At 36.1% G+C, this 13,267-nt stretch overlaps 1 protein-coding gene across 2 annotated transcripts in view; it reads left to right on the forward strand.

Annotated features, from left to right (window-relative positions):
- The window catches only part of CELF2 (CUGBP Elav-like family member 2), a 551,351-nt gene that overhangs the window by 91,893 nt on the left and 446,191 nt on the right, over nucleotides 1–13,267 (forward strand). For both annotated transcript variants that reach the window (XM_059471628.1, XM_059471627.1), the window contains one exon: nucleotides 5,547–5,582. The gene's annotated coding sequence lies outside the window, so the exon portion shown is untranslated. The remainder of the gene's footprint in view (nucleotides 1–5,546; nucleotides 5,583–13,267) is intronic.

Raw genomic sequence — 13,267 nt, forward strand, 5'->3', positions numbered from 1 at the left:
CCTAGCATTGAGAGGGTCTAGAAAGCAAGAGGGGCAAATAATATCTGTAGCAGACAATTGTAACCAAACAAAATCTGAAAATGGCACCAACTACTTGCTGTTGGAAATAACCACTGCAAAGATGTGCTTTACTTTCATGAGCAAGTGTGATTTTACAGAGTGCACCGCATGAAAGCCTAAGCCTTTTGAATATTCCTTCAGCAGTAATATTCCTCCTGTTGACAAATCTTTTAAATACCTTAGGCAAGCATTACTTCATGCAAATCAGATTTTCAGAGGTGCTGTGTGAGAACACATGCATCAGACCCAAATCCACCAGGATGCCAGGGATAAACCCATGTTACCAAACCATGGGAAGATCAGAACTGGTTTTAAGAAGCAGTCCTGCTGGAATGCAGATTCATTTCTCCATAACACCATTTCCCAGACAGATCTATTTCTGAGTATCAAGCTTTTAGTTCATCTTAGTTTGTATTTCTGAACCCATGACTGTCAGCCACATATTTGAAAAGCCATCTATTTCTCAGGCATTTAAACTAACCTGTTCATGGATATGCATGGCTTGTAAACCTCCTTCCATATACCAATCTTAATGAGATTTTGCTCTTCAGCCTTCCAGTTACGGGCAAAACAATCTGGTTTTGTGACTCTGGTGTGTCTGCTTCGAATGTGAAATAGGCTGGCAAGTTTCTGTCTCTAATTTTTGTATCTGGGTGAAAATTTACGTTATGCACAGAGAAGCACAGTTTAAAATCAATAATAAAAATACTTTCATCTAAGTTTTCAGGATTTCATTTATTTTCAGATGTTTGTATGGATAAAAAATTTTACCAGAGTTTATTTATCAGAGTCTAGAAAATGGAGAAATGTATGAGTTTAGAAAATGGGGCTCAAAAAAACCCCAATATCTCTATCTAATTGTTAACAGCAATTGTGTCCAAAGTAAATCCCACTTAATATGGACTAGAGGACGTATAGGTAATTTCCAATTTAGGCAGAATGCCAAACAGCACGATAGATTTTATATTTCTCTCCAGGTGTGTAAATTGTTAATTAAACAAATTCAATTAGTTAAGTGAAGTATAAAGGACTCTATCCCAATAATGCTCAGCATTTAACCTTTACCTCTAGCTATGGATTATTAGCAGTATGAAGTGTCTTTTGTGCAGCCTGAGAACTCATCCCTGGGCTCCCTGGGTGCTGGCTGTGGACATGCTGATGTGGATGACACACTTCTGGCCAGCTGACCCATGTAATCTGACCTTCTGCACGCTGCACTCTTGTAAAAAGAGACAAATACTCTTAAATTACCATCGGGATAGTTTAACACATTTCAATTTGCATTTACAAGAGGTGACAACTGTGCTTAGAGTCAAATTCTGTCAAAGTTTATCAAAGAACCTTCATTTACTGGCAGCAACACGTGAGCACTGGACGAGATTTCATGAAGTTCCTTCCACCCTATTTTTTCCCTGCAATTCTAAGCATTATATAATCGAATGACTAAATTGAATAAAAGCTTCTCAACCAGTGAACTCTGACAGCCAAAAGTAACCAGACTATCTCATCTGGAGCTATCATCACTGTGCTGATGTTACAGTAGATCTTAGAGTCATAGGCTAAAGGTTGGGAGAGATCTCTGAGATCATCGAGCCCAACCTTTGAGCAAACACCACTGTGTCAACTAAACCATAGCACTTAGTGCCATGTTGAGTCATTTCTTGAACAGTCCCAGGGAGATAGTGAATCCACCACTTTCCTGGGAAACCTTTTCCAGGGCTTGACCACTATTTCAGTGAAGAAATTCTTCCTGATGTCCAACCTGGACCTGCCCTGGTGCGGCTTGAGACCATGTCCTCTTGTATCACTGGTGTTGCATGGGGTTCTTGTGAAGGAACTCTTGAAGGGAAAGGGATTTTGGGCGCCAATAAATAACCATGGTGCCAACTCAAAGAGGTTATCTGGAAATACCTGTAGCCCAGACTAGCTAACCTGATATGTCCCTGACCTGCATGAAGCTTTTAGTGCTGCTGAAGAGTTTCTTTGAAGAATTCCTCTCGTTGAGGAAGGAGATATGGGAATGGGGATATTACAGAGCTCACTGGTGAGGTGGTGGTTATAGCCCCAAGCTTCATAGGTTTAAATCTCTGGATTTGTTATAGGACTGTATCTGCTTTATAATAACATGATTTTTCTTCACAGACTGTTGGTCTCAGTTCAGAGCAAAAGTCTGACTCTTTATCTGAGCTAAGAATTCCCGATTCAAACCCAGGAATTTTTAGATCAGACAGACTGAGAAGCCCAAAACAGACAAATGAGAAGTCAGATGACTCAGAGGACTTAGTCCTGGACCACTTCTTTATCTCATAATCTTTGAAAATTACAAGTATACATGCCCTACAAAGTTAAGCCAAATTAAAATGGTTTTATTATTGATTTAAAAGATTCTAAAACCTCAGAATCAGATGCAGAACACTCACAGAGTGTGTCACAAATTGAATTCATTCTTTTCAAAGAAACATTTCCATTCAGGAAAAGAAAATCAATTTTTTTGAATGTAGTAGGCAGACAGATCAATTAGTTGTAGAGCTGTTGTTCAAGGAATCCTCAAAGTCTGATATTATCAAGGTTAAAAAAAAATTGACGTAATTTAGATTTTTTTAAATATGTAAATTATACTCTCATCTGATTTCTGATGTGAGTCGGTCAAAGAGTGGGACTGCAGCACAGGAATCAGTTCACAGATGGTTTGTGGGGGTTTTTATTTATCTTGGTTTAACTTTCATCATGGTGGTATTGAAGAGCCCTTCTGAGAGCCTGGTTCTGTGTGGGCAGGCGAGGAAGGGGATGGACCCTGCAGGAGTTGGAAGGGCACAGCAGACAGACAGGAGGCAAATGGGAAACCAAGAAATGGATACACATGAAGTGAACAACCATTGGGGGTGGAAAAAGGACTTTTGGTTCATGACTCACTAAATTAATCAAGGCAACAACACACAGGCACCACACCAGAAGATTTAATTTTGGGAGATTTTTGAGCCACAAAAATGCATACCCAAAAATAAAAATATAAACAAACTACCAGTCTAGAAAACATATGCCAATAATTCTGAGGTTTATATTACTTTTGCAGTAATGAAATCCTTGATAGTTTCACCCTTGTTTTTGGCATGGTCAGCTTGGATCACTTAAACACAAATTGCAAAATTCCAAACATTTGTGATGCTTGTCACAGTTTGCCTGCATTTTGGGACTTCCTATCACCAATGTTTAGCTGAGGATTTTCATGGACTGCATACTCAAGTAGGATTATGCTTTCCCTGTCCTAAAACAGAAACCTAAAGCTGGTGACTGGAACAGCCTGAGAGTCTCTGCATCACTGTCAAACTTGTTTTCCATATGATCTGAATCTGGAGAGCAGGCACAAGGTTACTTTGTATTTAGATTAATGAATGGAAATTCTCTGCTTTAAATATTTCATATTGACTGAACAACAGTGATATTTCTGTGTTGCTCATATCCAAATGCTATTCAACTCCTACATTCTCCTAAGTAGCCATTGGCTCAGCTACCAAAATTTCTTTTCTCAAGTGGGATAATGCCATTCCTGGAAACATTCAAGGCCAGGTTGCTCTGGGTTCTGAGCAACCTGACCCAGTTGAAGGTGTCCCTGCATTGCAGAGGAGTTGGAGCAGATGAATTTTAAAAGTCCTTCCCACCCTAAACCATTCTGTGATTTTATAATATCATTTTCTTCAATGAAGCTCCACATCAGTCACCAAAGGAATAGTAACAGCACCCACCTCTCAGTACATCAAAAATTTTCTTTCCCTGCAGCTGTGATGGGCAAGGCCTGTGTACGACCTCGGTTATGGCTATCATCCTCTGTAGCTACGTTTTTCTTTGAAAGAAATAAAATCCCATCCAGTCATTTCATGACACCTTTTGAGTCCCATGGTGTTGGTAGCATGATAAGATTTTGGTTTCTAAACATAGACACCTCAAGTGAGTATTAATAACCTCCTAATGTTTTTATCTCATTCACATATAAGCCCAACTTTGAGCATGCAAATAACTTTTTGAAGTTGGTGGGAATTTGCCTGTGACATCCTACATTTGCTTTAGCCCAAATGTGCATTATTGGGGCACTTAATGATTTTTGTCCTGACCATTTTAATGCCCATTCTAGCATCTGTCATGCATGAAATTCCTCTTACTGACACACTTATGTGGATAATCTGGCATTTAACTCCTATCTGTACTGAGTCAGGTGCATTTTGCTTTCATCTTTATTCTAAGCCAATATGGTATTTTCTGATTACCTTTATCAATCTCCCTGTGCTAAATTTGAGTATATTCACTGAACAAACTGCATTATAAACAACCTGTTTGGTATGTAGATAAGAACTGGATCCTTGTAATCCAAAATTGTTATTACTTCAGGCCCCAAAAGTGTAATTTAAGATCAAAGCTTGAATTGGTATCATAAATGCAATTCAAATAAAAGGAAAACCTGAATGATTTTCAGATAAATAAAATCAGGCTAAATAAATGTAAATCTATAACAATTTAGCTCACATAATTTAGTGTATTTATTTAATTTTGTATTTTTTGTTAGGTCTACAAAAAGAAAGTACTCAAGGTGTTAATCAGTGGAACAGGTGAGAGCTGAGAGTACAAGTTTTTCCTAGTACTTCACAATTTTATAACAATCACTCAATTTTTCTACTGTATGCAACAGTACAGTATAATAATATCATATACTATCATATAATATCCTATCATATCATATCATATCATATTTATTATAATATTTAATGCCATATTTAATATAATATAATATAATATAATATAATATAATATAATATAATATAATATAATATAATATAATATAATATAATATAATATAATATAATATAATATAATATATATAATGTATATTCTAACTTCTAAATCTGATCTGCTACAGTTTCACACATTCTTTGGTGTGTTTTATTTTCCTTTACACAATTTTCCTAGCTCATGTCCATTACTTTTCATATCTTTAATACTCATTGTTTTACTTGTTTTAGGTAAAAACAATTTAAAACATGCACACAAAGAAAGAGCACCATTAGCAACAAAATATTTTTAGGTAGTAAGGAAAAAAAAAGAAAAAAAAGTTCTACAGTTTGATATGAATTGAAATGTTGATAAATAATAATATATACATGATGGACCAGCTCTATAAACAGCCCCAGTATATTGGTCAGTGTTTTGAATATAATTTTGTTGTTTTCACTTAAATATAAACTGATGCAAGCAACAAAGTCATGCATGCAACTTTAGTTTAGTCTACCCATGATCATGCAAACTTATCAAAAGTATTTAATAAATAACCGAAATGGAATTGTACACTCCCAAACGTGGTTAAATTTTACTTTTTCTTTCTGTAATAAAGGTTTCATAACATTTACAAGAGCTAAAGAGCTAGAAGAAAAGTGACAGCTAATATACATATTTTCTTGATCATCATTTGATAAATACATTTTTTCTTCTTTCCTTAGATATTCAGCTCTTTTCAACAGAATAACAAGGAGTAGGTAAGTTACAATGATTATTCTTTCCAGTTGCATGTTCTATTTATAGCCTTTTCATTCATTAGAGCTTTTAATTTGTCTTGGGTTTGCTAGTTTTCACACTCTCATGTATTTTTTACAAAATAATTTATTGCAATCTATATTTCTTTCTTTTCAAAATTATAATCCAATTACTTTCTCAGTAAACAAGAATTCCTCCTTTCTATGTGAAATGAACTACCAGCCAAAGCAGTTTCTGATTAGACAAGCTAATTTTGAAAGAACAGATAGAGTGAAGCAATGAACTGGATAGAAATAATAATGGAACATACCTTGTTAGATAACAAATGGAACAGACTTTGGAGACAATTAATGCATGAGATACTTAATGCTGAGGTATGTTAAACAAATTTTGCCTTATTTATTTGCTGCTATAAATCATAGCTAGTTTCCTTAAATAATGTGCTCTAACCAAGTAGGTTACATCATATTTCTGTAAATAACTGCTGTGCTGTTTACTGGAAACCCCAGAAACCTTTTTAGGATGGGCATGTATATATTTATATATGCACAGATATAAATATAGACAGATCAATTGATTGATCCAGTAAGGGAAACTGGTCTAACAATGTTTGGAATTACTTTTGCTGGGAAATACTTGGTAATTTCATCCAATGGATAAATAGTATTTCTTCTACTTTGGGTTTTTTAATAAGTTACAGATTGAGAGGTCATTACTTGCTGGGGCTGATTCTGTTTTAAGCCTTATGCTAAAGTAGCACTTTTTATTGGGTTTGTTGTGAAGAGAGGTGTGTCAGGCCTTGTTCCTCAATTTCCTGCACTTGAATGAATCCTACCTCCTTGACTCTGAGTGTCAGCTCTTTACAGTCCAGTTGGAATAGCATAAGGATGAGATCACTTATAAATAGGAGAAAACATCTTCCCTCACTAGCTTTGCGTACAACTCAAGTTTGAGAGCCATCAAAAAGACTTCATTTTAAAAGTGTGCTATTAAAGATATTAGCAGGAAGGTAGCAAAAACCACCAGTACCATGAACAGTTAATCCTTAGCCTTGAAGAAGGGAAGGCAGTCATGACTCTCTAACTCTTCCTGCAATCCCTGTAGGTACCCACATTATGCAGATTACACTGTTTTCCTGTGCTATTATAACTTCTACTAAACCAGTCCAGTTTTACCTAATGCTTTAATAATAAAGACTTCTGGAGTTGGTGTTTCTGGAGAAATAAAACCAATCCTCCTAAATGTGTGAATGGGCTTTATTACAAAAGTATTAACCCATTCCTTCTGTGTTTCCTGCTTCCTGCTTTCAGTTTTCAGCACTAATCACATGAATGGTAATATTTCTTGGTGAATGGTAGCCTATCTGTAAGCACAGCATATAGTGATTTTTTTTTTGCTTCCAGATACTTCCCCTTATTAACTTTCTTTCAGAGATTTTGCTGCCAAATCCCTCTTGTCTCTCCTGTCTGTATATGAAATCATCTCAAACTGCCTTCTCTCCCTTACACAAATTGAACCTTAGTACTGATCCAGTAAAATAATTTCATAGTTTCAACATCCTACTTTACTTATGAATCTCTGCCTAATTCTGTATCATTTCTCATCTCCTCTATTCAGTTTTCCAATAAGGACTTTTGATTTCCTCTTGAGAGTTCCTACCTTGCAAGAAAGTCCGTTCCAAGATCATTACCTTTCAGGCCTTGTGATTTCTCTTAGAGTACCCACTCCTGTCCTGTGACTATCCAATTTACCTTGAGATTATTTTCATATAGATTAGAGCCCTTCTGCCTTTCAGAAGTACTTAAAATGTCAGAGAACCACTCTGCCAGAGAACACACAAATGTAGTTACAACTGAATGACAAGTGTTAATAAACATGACCAAATCCAACTTGGCCTGCCTGCTCCTTCTCATTCTATATGAATTCAGTTAAGAACAGAACTTAAAGATTTAAGAGGCATCTAGGTTAGTGGAAAGGTAGGTCACAGACAAGACATTCATTGCATGTGTTATTTGTACATCCTATTTTCATTTCTCATGGGATCTGTTGCCAGAAAAAGACTTTTACCTTCCCATGTCTCAATCAGAACCTCCAGGTGCTGCATACTCCAGTCAGATGTAACATAATTTAATAATTTCTGTAATGTGGGCTTCTATTTGGATATTATTTTCTTCCTGGCCAGCTGTAGGTGCAGAGCAAAAGATTTAGCACCCAGGCAGGTTGTGCTTTAAGATTCAGCATGTGCAATGAAGGGATAGAGACAAGCCTTGGAGCTCAAATTGAAATCTCTCACATGGAAACACCAAGGCTGATGTGTTGCTATTTTAGCCTGAATAAGTTGGAGAGACAAGGGTGGAAAGACCCCTGAATGCAGTAACCAGGGTGATGGGAGAGCAAGAACCATTCTGAGGAGGAGAAGAACTGATGGAAGCAGATTGTAACAGGAACCAGCAGTGATTTCAAACAATTATTTTATCAAAGCTCCTCCAGCACAGCCCTGTGTGGGGCCTGGGGACCAGGGAGATCTCTGAGGAGTGATGGTGAATGATCTTCATTGAAAGAAGATCATTCTTTCAATGAAGATTTCAAGGCTTGCCTGTATTTCATTAGAAAGTTGAGTAAAATCAGCTCATTTCTGGGAAATCGTTCTGCTTTGATGAACCATCGTTTTCTGTAGGAAGACAAATATTCTGTTGATTATTTTGACCATCCTAATTTTCAGATCTTGTGCTATTTCTCTCTGCTCTTTGACTTGCAGGAATTGCCATTTTTAGTTACATTTGCACCTTGCCTCAACACTGGCTGGAGGCCATAGATTACAGCACAAATAGCCATAGAAATTGAGAGATTTTGGGTGGTTTTTGCTTCCTATCTAATTAATGAACCCCCTAACTAATGCTGCCAGAAACTGAGACTGTCACATGACTGATCAGTCCTGAAAAATGGAACCATAATGCAACATTTCAATGTTGATATGTTCAACATGTTTCAATATATTTTTTGGTATTGCTGGCATAGAAATATAGCACAACAAAACATTAAATTGCTAAGTGGGGATAGTTTATACCCAAGCAAAGTACAATCACAAGTGCTGACACTGTTCTCCTCTCTTTTGTGGCAAAGCTGATTTAAATTTAAGTTTAGTTCACACTTTTTAATTTATTTCTCCTTTTAATTTCCTCTTTTCATATAGGGAAAATTATGATCTTATGAAGCTGACATTAAACGATCAAACAATATTGAACAACCTAATGAAAATCTTAAGCAAAAGTCATTGTGAATTAGGTATTTGCTAAACTGACAACACAAGCCTTTGTAAACCTGATATTGTTCTTATGTAAACTCATGAATGGAGACTTTCTCAAATAAATTACTTAATAACATCAGAGTCATTGGCTGAGTAAATATATCCCAGGGGCGCATACTAAGATTCCTGAATTTAAATGTTGAATAGAACTTCATATTTGTCACCTTTACTAACGAGTTTTTCCTTATGAAATCATTATTAGCATGAAAAAGTTAAATTTTGTATCTAATTTCTTGAATTAATGCTGTTTGAAGACCCTAAGGGTTTGAAAGTTCTTTCACTGGAATTCATCATTTACATAATTTTCATAGCCCCAACACTTTGCTCTCTGCTATGAATGCACATTGAGGGGTTTTTATGCATTAAAGCAGCAACTCCTATTTTTCTCCACACAAAACAATTAAGAGAAGAATAACAGGTAATAAACATTTTTAATCTTTAATATTACATTAACAGTGAAGTGCCATATTTCATGCTTTCACAGCCACATTGCATGCTGAATGATGCATTTTTGGTCCCTCACTATGAAGATATTTGATTAGAAAAGAAAAACAATTGAGTTATTTGAGATCAGTGGAGCTTTCCATCATTTCCTGCTTGAGAAACTTGCGAGTGCACAGCAGCATGGCCAGATTTTTAAGCAGACTAGACCATATTTTCTCAACTCTACATTATCATAGTTCAGCCATGATCTATGAGTGTTTACTTGATTTTTTTTTTTGTTGTTGCTAATATAGCTTATTATATGGGAGATTTATTCTCTTTTAAGCTGAAAGCAGCACTGCACAGTTTCTGACCAAAATCTCCCGTGATGTTAACCTCTCCTCTGCCTACTGTAATAATAATTTATATTACTGCAGGTCTTTTGTGCTTGGGGTCATGGATATGTGGTAGAAGTAAGAGATATGGCTAGGATGGACCCAAAGTGGAAAACCAAATTAGCAGCAAAGAGAGATTTAATATCTGCATCTTTTGGGCTCAGCATTGCTGCAAAGGAAGCATGACAGTCCAGACAGAGTTTTGCACAGAAAAACTGAACTTATCTCTGTGTCAGGGCTGAACTTGTTTGAAAACAGCCTACAAGTAATCTTTATGTGGTGGACAAATCTGTTCCCCAGTTTAACAACGTGCATAAGAATTTTTATTGTTATTGTTGCTTTTGCTGTTACTATTACTATTATTATTATTATTAATAATAATAATAATAATATTAATTATTATTATGATGATGTCTGTTCACAGTGAAAGCACTAATGTAAATGATGCATTCTGGTTTGTGGCAAACTTTTGGTAGGATTCAATATGAGATTAAGATTCCAATCTCAGATATTCATTTCTCACCCCACTATGGGTATCTAAAAGGCCATTGTACCCACATAAAATAAACTGACTTTACCAAATGCTTCTCCCTTGGATGGGATGGGAACACATTTAATGGAATTACTTCTATATTTTCAATATTTAAAGTTAAATCTGAAGCCAAATGTGATCTTTGAGTTTGATTCATTTGCCCATATATTCATATCTAGTACTATTTTGGAAGCCTACTGTCATGTGCTCATATAATAAAAGAATTTATGCCACCTTCTTACAGCAGCCCCTGGAATTAGTCTCTACTATCCCAGCTCAAAATAAAGAAGCAAACTCATGTAGTTTAAACTGAACATAATTTACCTTGCACTTCTAAATGTAATGCAATGAGGTGAATATTGACTCTTTTTAAAGCCAGTTTACTGTGTGTCAGATATCCTCCAATCTTCTTCAAAGTTTGTGTAAAAACACACTCTTGTTTTTCTATAGAAGTAAAATCACACATCTGTGTGTTTTCACCAGTCACAAAACATACAGAAATATCTTCTTGGTGCATTATCTAGATTATTCCTGTTGTTTTCCAACAGCAGTTTCTAGTGTCACATTATGTGTTAATCTTGCTTCCCTTCCCACCTAGGGACAATACCAAAGGGTCTCAGGGATGCAAAATAAAAACAGTCTTGAATATATAGTTAACTATTAAATCCAGATGTTACAACTTTTGCTGAACAGTGCTTGGTGTAGGAAGGTCTTAAATCAAATACTGGCAGAGAATGAGCCAATGAAACCCTGTAAGCCTGTCTTTTGAACACCAGCAGCTTCCCTTCAAACCTTGTCCAACATCTTCTCTCTGGACAAATCACTCTACCTGACAGAGTGGAGGAAGTCCAGTCTGTGTGATCAACTGTGCGCAGTTTTAAATTCCCTACAAATCATGTTAGTGCTTTGAAAACATGTGGTACTGCAGGAATGAGCCATTTCAAAGTTATTCATTTTGGACTCCAAACGAACAACCTCAGAACAGCTTGTTGGAAGCCCCTGGCACTTAGTTACGGTCAAATTTGATGATGGCTTGTAATGTGCATGTCAAAAGGAGGTCAGCCATTTGAGGCTGCTCGCTCCCAACCTTCCTTTTCCGTGAGCCAAATCGCTGCCCAGATGCTCGTCGAGCCTCATTACCACAACGCCAACGTTATCCAGGTTCAAATGTGGGGCTTGCTCTAGCTCCAAGCACACACTAAAGCCACTGAAAAACTCCATCAAGGACTGCTATGCTGCTCATGGGCGCCAAAATTCAGCTGGCTCCGAATTTCGAGGGATTTTGAGCCGTTTGCTCTGCCCTAGCTCGCTGTGTTGTACATTCTGGTTCGTGAGGAATCAGACATTAAATGAATATAGATGTTTGGGCTTGTTTGGCAATTCCCAATAGCTAAACCCCCAAACCAGAACTTTTCAAAATTTCTTCTAATTTCTGTGCACTCTGGATGCAGCTATTGGAAAACCAGCACCTGACATCCATTGCCCTACTAGGATTCACCAAAATTGTCACCCTGTGATGATGTGTTCTTCAGGCATAATTGTTTGTCTCTGATTTGCAGTATCTCCTGGTAACCCAGGCACTCTCCTTCTTTATCCATTCCAACAATAATGGACAAAAATTGAAAGAAAAGCACTCATGAAACTCAAATTAAAACATGTAACTCAAATCCCATAGCAAGATTTGACTGATTATAAATCAAAAGTATTTGGACTGATTTTAGGATTTCATGAAAATATATTGCTGCTTTGTAAACCAAAGCCATGAAAAATATGACTAATGGTACCAAGACAACAGTAGCTAAGTAATCATATCTGTTTATCTATTCTAGCTTGAATAACTCAGATATGTGTTCCATTTCACTACAATTAGTGCACTGATTTTAGGTTTGTTGATCTAAGTTACATCTATCTATCTATCTATCTATCTATCTATCTATCTATCTATCATTTATCTACCCATCAGAAGATCTTGAAGGCATACCAAACTTGAGTTTCATTGAATCATCCCACTATTTGCAGCTTTTTTAAATGTATTTATTAAATAGAATGAAAAAAATATCTCATTTATTTAAATTTCTCTCAGGGTTGCGTTTTTCCTTTTTGCACACTAGTACCTTGTAATGTTACTTCAACAAAATACACACTTCTCAGGAAATTTTACTTATTGGTGTAGAACTGTGTCATAAGTTGGAGGAGAATATTCATGAACAGCAAACACTACTATTTGTTCTATGGTGTTTTCCTGTCATTTTGACTTTCTCTTCCTTAGTTTTTCACTTTCTTTTCCTTAGGTTTAGATTATCCTTTCCTTAGTTTGGGTACACAGCAAACTTCCCCATGTCATTTACTGTCACCATTGTCATTTCTCTTGTGTGACACACATTTTGTCTTTCCTCTATTCAGAAATGAGAAGATGGATGGTCAGGAAAGATTTCTTTTATTCTGATTCTGTTTTATTTTTGTAGCGTGTAAGTTCATATTTTTTCCAGTGGTTTTCATTGATTTGAATTGCTGTAACAGGTACTTAGTGCAAAGTCTGAGCTTGTACAGTAATTAAAGTGAGAGAATCTCAAGCTATTTAACTTAATAAGGGGAAGTTAACTGACTTGATCAGAGTCTAATACTTGCAGAGGGAAGAATTTCTGATATTCATTGACTCTTTAATTTAGCAGAAAAGTATATAACAAGATCCAGGCAATGGAGATGAAGCTTGACAAATTTAGAGGTAGAAATAAGATACTCAGAGTGTAATTAACCGTCACATCTTCCCTACAGATGTGTTAGACTCTTTGCTGCCTGCAGTTTTGAAGTCTTAAAAGTATTCTGACAAAATCTCAATATTCAAATTCAATTTACTGCCTGGTTGTGATCATGATAAGCTGAGATTCCTGATGTATATTGTGCAGAAGTGCAGGAAAGTAGCTTTGCAAGCCTTATTGGGTTTCACCCATGTTTACAGCAGAATCCTCCATTGAAGTTCTGGTTTCTAGTGAAAATTATACAGGAGGAATAATAAATAATAGTCGTTAT

This window comes from Ammospiza nelsoni, chromosome 5 (genome assembly GCF_027579445.1).
Source record: "Ammospiza nelsoni isolate bAmmNel1 chromosome 5, bAmmNel1.pri, whole genome shotgun sequence".
Lineage (NCBI taxonomy): Eukaryota > Metazoa > Chordata > Aves > Passeriformes > Passerellidae > Ammospiza > Ammospiza nelsoni.